The sequence below is a fragment of the Nycticebus coucang genome, chromosome X (genome assembly GCF_027406575.1).
Source record: "Nycticebus coucang isolate mNycCou1 chromosome X, mNycCou1.pri, whole genome shotgun sequence".
Classification (NCBI taxonomy): domain Eukaryota; kingdom Metazoa; phylum Chordata; class Mammalia; order Primates; family Lorisidae; genus Nycticebus; species Nycticebus coucang.
Window position 1 is genome coordinate 70,921,197 of NC_069804.1, and position 6,909 is coordinate 70,928,105.

Here is a 6,909-nt window from a genome sequence, read left to right on the forward strand (position 1 = left end):
CTACCTATAAATGTTTCTTACTGTGAAACGCTCTGAATGTGAGGCTACAGTCAGGCTTGTTTCTGGTGGTTTGATAATGGCTTGCATGCTGCTTTCTGTTTCTGTCCATGTTGATTAATACTGCATCTCAATCCATGTTTCTCTTCAGTTAACCAAAGCTTCACATTCATTTTCTATCCTCTAATCTCCCCATCCCCAGGCATACTGATAAAAGTATAAAAGTATCTTCTGCCAGGTAGGTCCATAGAGAATCACAGTTGCCACTGCAGTACTTCTTATTTCACAGCAACACCATTTCAGTCTCACATTGCCTTCGGTAGAATGCCATGGCATCACAGCTCACGGCAACCTCAAACCGTTGGGCTTAAGCGATTCTCTTGCTTCAGCCTCCCAAGTAGCTGGGATTACAGGTGCATGCCACAACACCCGGCTGTATTTTTGTTGCAGTTGTCATTGTTTTTAGCTGGCCCAGGCCAGATTAGAACCCACCAGCCTCAGTGTATGTGGCTGGCACCCTACCCACTGAGCTACGGGCACTGCCACCAACACCATTTCATACCTTCAACTTCTTGAACTTTCTAAATCTTCCCTATGTCTAAATCAGGGTATTTGAATGCCTTTGTGCTAGTTACTTCATCTCCCTACCAAAATCATTAATGACACCGCACGCACAATTTACAGGGAAGCACATGATTAATTTTGTCAGCTGCAATTCATCTTGAACTGAAAAAATTTGTAAGCTCCTCCCAATACGGGATATATTTTTTAAGGCAGCATATGTATTTATTTCCCAAAAACAATTGTCATTCTTCTCCTCTCATGAAATGTGTATAAACCAAAGCAGCTAGGAGCAATGCCTCAAATAACCAGAAATGACCTTTTGTTGATACAAATTGTATCACTTTTTTTTTCTGATGGTATAGAAGCGAATGTACAAACCTCACCTCAAACTAGGTTTGGTACTGAATTTTCACTTCAATGTTTGTGGCACTGTGTGTCACAGGGAAGTAGCCCAGGGGTTGTGAGGGAGCTTTTATTTCCAAAGGGCAATAGTAGTTTATAGGAAAAGACAATTTTTCAAGGCCTCTTTATTACTAGGTACACAGCTATTGTGTGTACAATTTCAAACATGATATTGCATGAGTTCTCTTTAGCCTATTAAATTTAATATGTCCTTGTAAAATGGATTGTGTAAAAAGTGTCCGTGTTAGTAAATTATCTGCAAGAATGTGTAAATGGAGCTGTAAAATTATGAATGCATAAATTCAGATTGATTTTTAAGTTATTAGAGAAACATTTTCTTTATATTGAGGTCTGAACACTTCTTGATTTTTCCATTTTGTCTATAATTATAAAATAGCAAATAACAAAGAAGAATTGGGACCCCCTTGGCTCCCATAATAATAAAATCAAGTATCCTTCATGGGGCTAAGCATATGTATTTCAGGATACTTACCTCCAAGCACTCAGCAGGGGTTACTGCACCGTATTTTGTGTGGTTTTCAAGAAATAGTATATTTTGCAAGAGGTGCTTTGTGATTTTAATTCTTTCATTGATTTTCTGACCTCATAGCAAGTTTGTGCCTGTTCAGGCCTGAGATTTTGTGATTTTGTTTTCATTTTGACCTAAAGAAGTGTGACCCTGGAGTGGCATGGTCAATCCAGGACACCCTTTCTATAAGATAGCTCAAAGGGAAAGGAGCCTATTCAAAGGTAACAGTGAGTCACTGCACTCTCTCTTATAATGTGCCAGGTATGGAAGGGAGAATGGCAGATGCCTTATAAAAATGGTCTACAAAGCTTTTCTTCTTCTAGATAATGAAACAGCATGATTTTCTTTATCTTTTTTTCTCTCAGTCTGTCTCTCTCTCTGCTAGTTTCCAAGAGAATAATTCTCTAAAATTCACTTTTTCTATTTTAGAACAAATAATCTTTACGTAGTAATCCAAACATTGATATCCAGCAACCTTTGGCACCAAGTTTTCTTCTAACACAGAAGAGTTCACTTTGAGAGGTGCTCAGTTACCATTCTATCTATGCTGTAAGTATGGGACTTTGTACAAACACCCTCTTTGAGGGGCAACAATTTCAATTCCACTTTGTTCTACTCTGTGAACCAAATCTGGATCTGCACAGGGAATGTAATGCTGAGCTGTCCAAAGAGCCCTGCTCAGGTCTCCTCCTAACCCTTCTATACTTTCCCCTAGTTTGCCTCTCTTCAGGTTTGACACTGAGGAGTACATAGTCTTCAACAGAAACAACACTACAGTTCTCATTGAAAACCAAACCAGTATATTTCTGGAACCTGCTTGTCTAAAGTAGTCAATGCCTTTGTAAAGACTCAGTATATTCAATGTCTATTGTATTGCAGATAGCTATATACATAGGCAGATTGACTATTCTTGTGTATCATTGAGCTATAGTAGTTTGCTTTATCCATTTGTGGGATTAAACACTACTGTTTAATGGTTGTAAACTTCTATAAAATCTCTTTGGGTTTTTTGTTTGACCCAAATATAATGTAAGTCTCAATGACAAAATACACAAAGCCAACCAGAGGTGGGGGAAAATACAGCCCTTCCCCAATTTTGTCTACCCATATAATACAAGTGTAATGCTTTGTGATTTGTTCTTACTAGCATGAATGTGCTATAGTTACTTCATGAGGTTTTAATTTGTTTCATCTATAATTGTGATGGAAAACACTGTATCACTGACAACAATGAACTGTAATCACAATTATTTACTGCATAAATTGTCAACTAACCACTCATGGCTCTGTTTCTTTAAGAACATCAACAAAAGCCACACCACACATACTTCGTTTTATTCCTAAAATATTAAATTTCTATCCTTGCAACTTGCATCTTGAGATATGCTATAAAGGCAGGTGGGCAGGGATTCCACCCAAATTAGTTAATCTTAATTTCACTACAGTATAAGTACATGCTCTCTAAATTTGTAAGACTAACACATCTCCATGTGCTAGTCAAACAGGTGTCTCCCACATGGCAGGGCTCGGACTCTCCTGATAGGTCAGAACCAGGTGGCAGGCTTAGGACTCAGACTTAATCTCTGTACACAGCCTACTGTTTCTCCCCTGAATAGCCTCAGGGCCACAGAGACATTATCTGCTGAACTTTAGACAGAATATCAGAGCTGGAAGGGACTTAGCATCCCATATTTCACATTCTGGGAGTACTTAGATACACCAACCCCGTCTGGGTATAGTGTGGGATCTGAGACTCCAAAGAGTGCTAAGCTATTTGACCAAAGATGAAAAGAATTAGTGACAAAGGCAGAACTAAAAGTCTAGGCCTCAAAACTCCCAGGCGGATAAACCCTTTATCACAGTGGTGTCTTTCCTCAGTCCTCTTTGGAATCTCCTACCCAACACCCATTGTACTCCAGGCCAGTCTCATTCTAAAGGTAATGGTAGATCCTTTGGGCTACTCTTGAATCTCAGAATATCTCTTCTTTTTAAATTATCCTCCATGGCACTAAGAGTGTTCATCTCTCCCCAATTATTTCCTTGTCTCTTTTACTCTTACTGCCTCCTCTCATGTTTCTTAAGGATACACGTATCAAGTTCCTACTGAGTACCTACCAAATAGAGGCCTGGCTTACACTCAGGCAGACTGAAAAGGAAGAAATAGTCCCAGGCTTGAGGAATTTGCACTCTAGTAGGGGAAGGAAGCAAACTTAGAGAATAAATTAAAACATTAAGACTTCTTTGGAGGGTAGTGGTAGCTTAGGGGTAGAGAAAGTGATAAGAATAATTAGAATTCCAAGAAGGGACAATTCAATGTCCAACACTTCTCTCCTAATCACAGATGGGAAATAAACTAGGCTAGCCATCTCTCTCTCCAACTCACTACTCCGGCTTCTTGGCCTACCCAGTCCTTCATATCATCATGTCCCAATTATCCTAGAACCTGTGCTGGTGCCCCTGACCATGATCTTTCCCAACCTTTTCAGATTTTTACCTTCCTTTTGGTCCTCGTTCTGACTAGGAAGGAAAGTCTTGCCTTTGAAGACACAGTGCTAATATCACCTCCTCTATCAATTTATCTGATCTTGTGATACAGCCATTACTAGTCCTTCTCCCAAGTGGGCCTTGCAGGAATATTGAACAATACTCGTCACTTTCTTATGTTGGCACAGTCTCCACAAGACAGGAAGTTCCTGGGGGGAGGGCAGAAACCATGTTCTTCATTGCTGACGAATTATTCCTATCAGAGGGGGTCTCTCAGTTACTGTTGTTGAATAATATAATCTATGTATAAATGGAAACAATGTAACCTAATCATGTGTACCTTCACATTAATCTGAAATTAAAAAAAAATATATATAATCTATGCTTCCGTCCCTTGACCCCCATCCCTGTTTCCCAGTTGAATGTGTGTAGTTAAGACTTTTTCTAATCAGTTTCTGATCTCTAATCAGAAGGAAAAAGTCCAAGGACACCAGGTTAAGATTGCTTCTAGGCAGCTCCACCTCCTCCCTCACCATCTGGTCTTTCAACCTGGACTTGAAAATTCCAGGTTTCAGGACTCCAACCAACAATGATCATTGGTTTTTACTCTCTGGACCTACACTAGAAATGAGCTCAGAAAATCTGCTCCTCACCTTTAGCCCAGTCATTGAAGGCCAGTAGGAAAGTGCTTTGTCCTGTGTATACACAGAGACCCAAATCCTGAGTTCAAAGCTCACCAACTTTGGCACAAATCTGTACCACTCACACATACAAAACTTAATATATTTTACATTTTAGATAGCACTTTCACATCTATTATCTGTTTTGATCCTTACAATAGCATATGAGGCAAATACTATCCTCCTTCTGTAGATGAAGAAACGATGGCATGATTTGCCCAAGGTTGCTCCTGTTAAATAGTGGAGCTCACCTGGAAACTAAGTCTTTGGACAGCTTTTTTCTCTTATATCACTACATCTCAAACTTCACTGCACATCAGAATCACTTGAAGGGCTTGTTAAACCATATATTGTTCCCACCCTCAACCTTTACGATTCAGGTCAGGAGTAGGGGCCAATAATTTGCATTTTTAACAAGTATCCAGGTGATGCTCTTAGGAGAAAAAAAAAGATCTATACCAAACTATTTACAAGCTCTGTGGCCCTGGGCAAATCCCTTTCTTTCTATCTGCCTCATGTCTCAATCCATACACTGAGGGGGCTAAACTAGAACTGTGACTTCCACCTTCCTTTCTTAGCAGCAAAACCCATCTTTCAGAGAGAAATCTTACAGATTTTTCCAACACATACATAATAGATAAACTCTGGTACATTGGTGGAGGGGAACTGAGCTTGCATCACTTTATCTCTCCATGGAGCAGGCACTGGTATACCTCCCAGAGCAGATTTGCAAATACCTTCCATAGATGTGACCTAGATGCTCTTTGAGGGCTCTTACCAGCTAAAATTCCAAGCTGCTGAAAGGCTATTCATATTTGCCATTGGGATAGAAAAGGGAACAGTTGGAGGAAAACTGACCACATTAACCAGTACACAAAACTGCTTTGCCCATGCCATAGGCCAATGATTTTCAACTGGTGTGTCAAGAAAGTTTTTAAAGATCATTATTTTCAAAAGAAGTTCTAAGAACAGTAAGTATATTCTTTTTTTTTTTTTTTTTTGGATCATAATTCAAGTGTGCCGTGAAGTTTAACTATAGGGTCAAGTGTGCCGTGAGATAAAAAAAAAAACAACAAAAAAAGAAAAGGTTGGAAAATACTGCCATGGGCCTACACAGGAAAGGAAATTCCTGATAGGCAAATAGACCCCTGTGACAATAAGACAAAAGCTATGAGCCAGCTTCCTAGGAAATAATGATATATACATATAAAGATATTTACAATGCCTTTCTAGTGTTGTGGGCGCTAGGGGTCCTAACTCATTTAAACTCTTGATTGGGTCCTGGCAGAATTTCCAACAAATTTCTCCTTGGAATTTTCTTAGCATAAGCTCTGTCCTTCCTCTCATCATATTTTGGTGCAGCCACTTACAGCAATGCCTTAACTTGGAGAGGCAATATCAGGTTATATCACTTAGTGACTGTCCTTCATCACTGGACCGAAGGCTCTGAGTGGTGAAAACATGGTTTACTCATCCTTCTCTCTTAATAGCTCAGGACTGACACAGGAAAAATCAGTCTAAGATGAGGTGAGAGTGTCTGGGAGGGGATTAGGTGACCACAGAGAAGAGGCTCTAGGACAGTGGTTGGTTCTCAACCTTCCTAAGGTCTCCTAATGCCGCGCGCGACCCTTTAACACAGTTCCTCATGTTGTGGTGACCCCCAACCATAAAATTATTTTTGTTGCTACTTCATAACTGTAATTTTGCTACTGTTATGAATTGTAATGTAAATATCTGATATGCAGGATATATTTTCATTGTTACAAAGGAGTCGCAACCCACAGGTTGAGAACTGCTGCTCTAGGACAATCCATAAGACATTTTGTTGCTCCAGGACCACCACAGGGAAGCCCATCTTATCTTTTCTAGGCTGAAAAAAAATAGAGAATTGACAAAGAGAAGCTTCTCTCTGGTTTTTAACTGCTGTTCGGTGCCTGGCGAAGGCAGGCAGGGAGATGAGCAGAAAGCCTGCTGGGTAACAGCAAAAGGCCACGAATGATCTGACTTCTGGCTGCACTCAGTAGCCAGCAATACTTCTTCTCTGAGGCCTGATGCTGCCTCTGATCATACTACAGCTGAGAGGAGCAGAAATGGTTTGAGAAGTCAGGCAGAAGGTATGGGAGGTAGCTGGTTGTGGAAGCAATCAGGGTCAATGGGCCCAAGGGGCTTCAAAACCTACCTGCTGCTCAAAGCCCTGTTATAATCTCACCTTCTCCGGAGCCCCCACAATAAAGGGAAAACTGAATTGGTCTA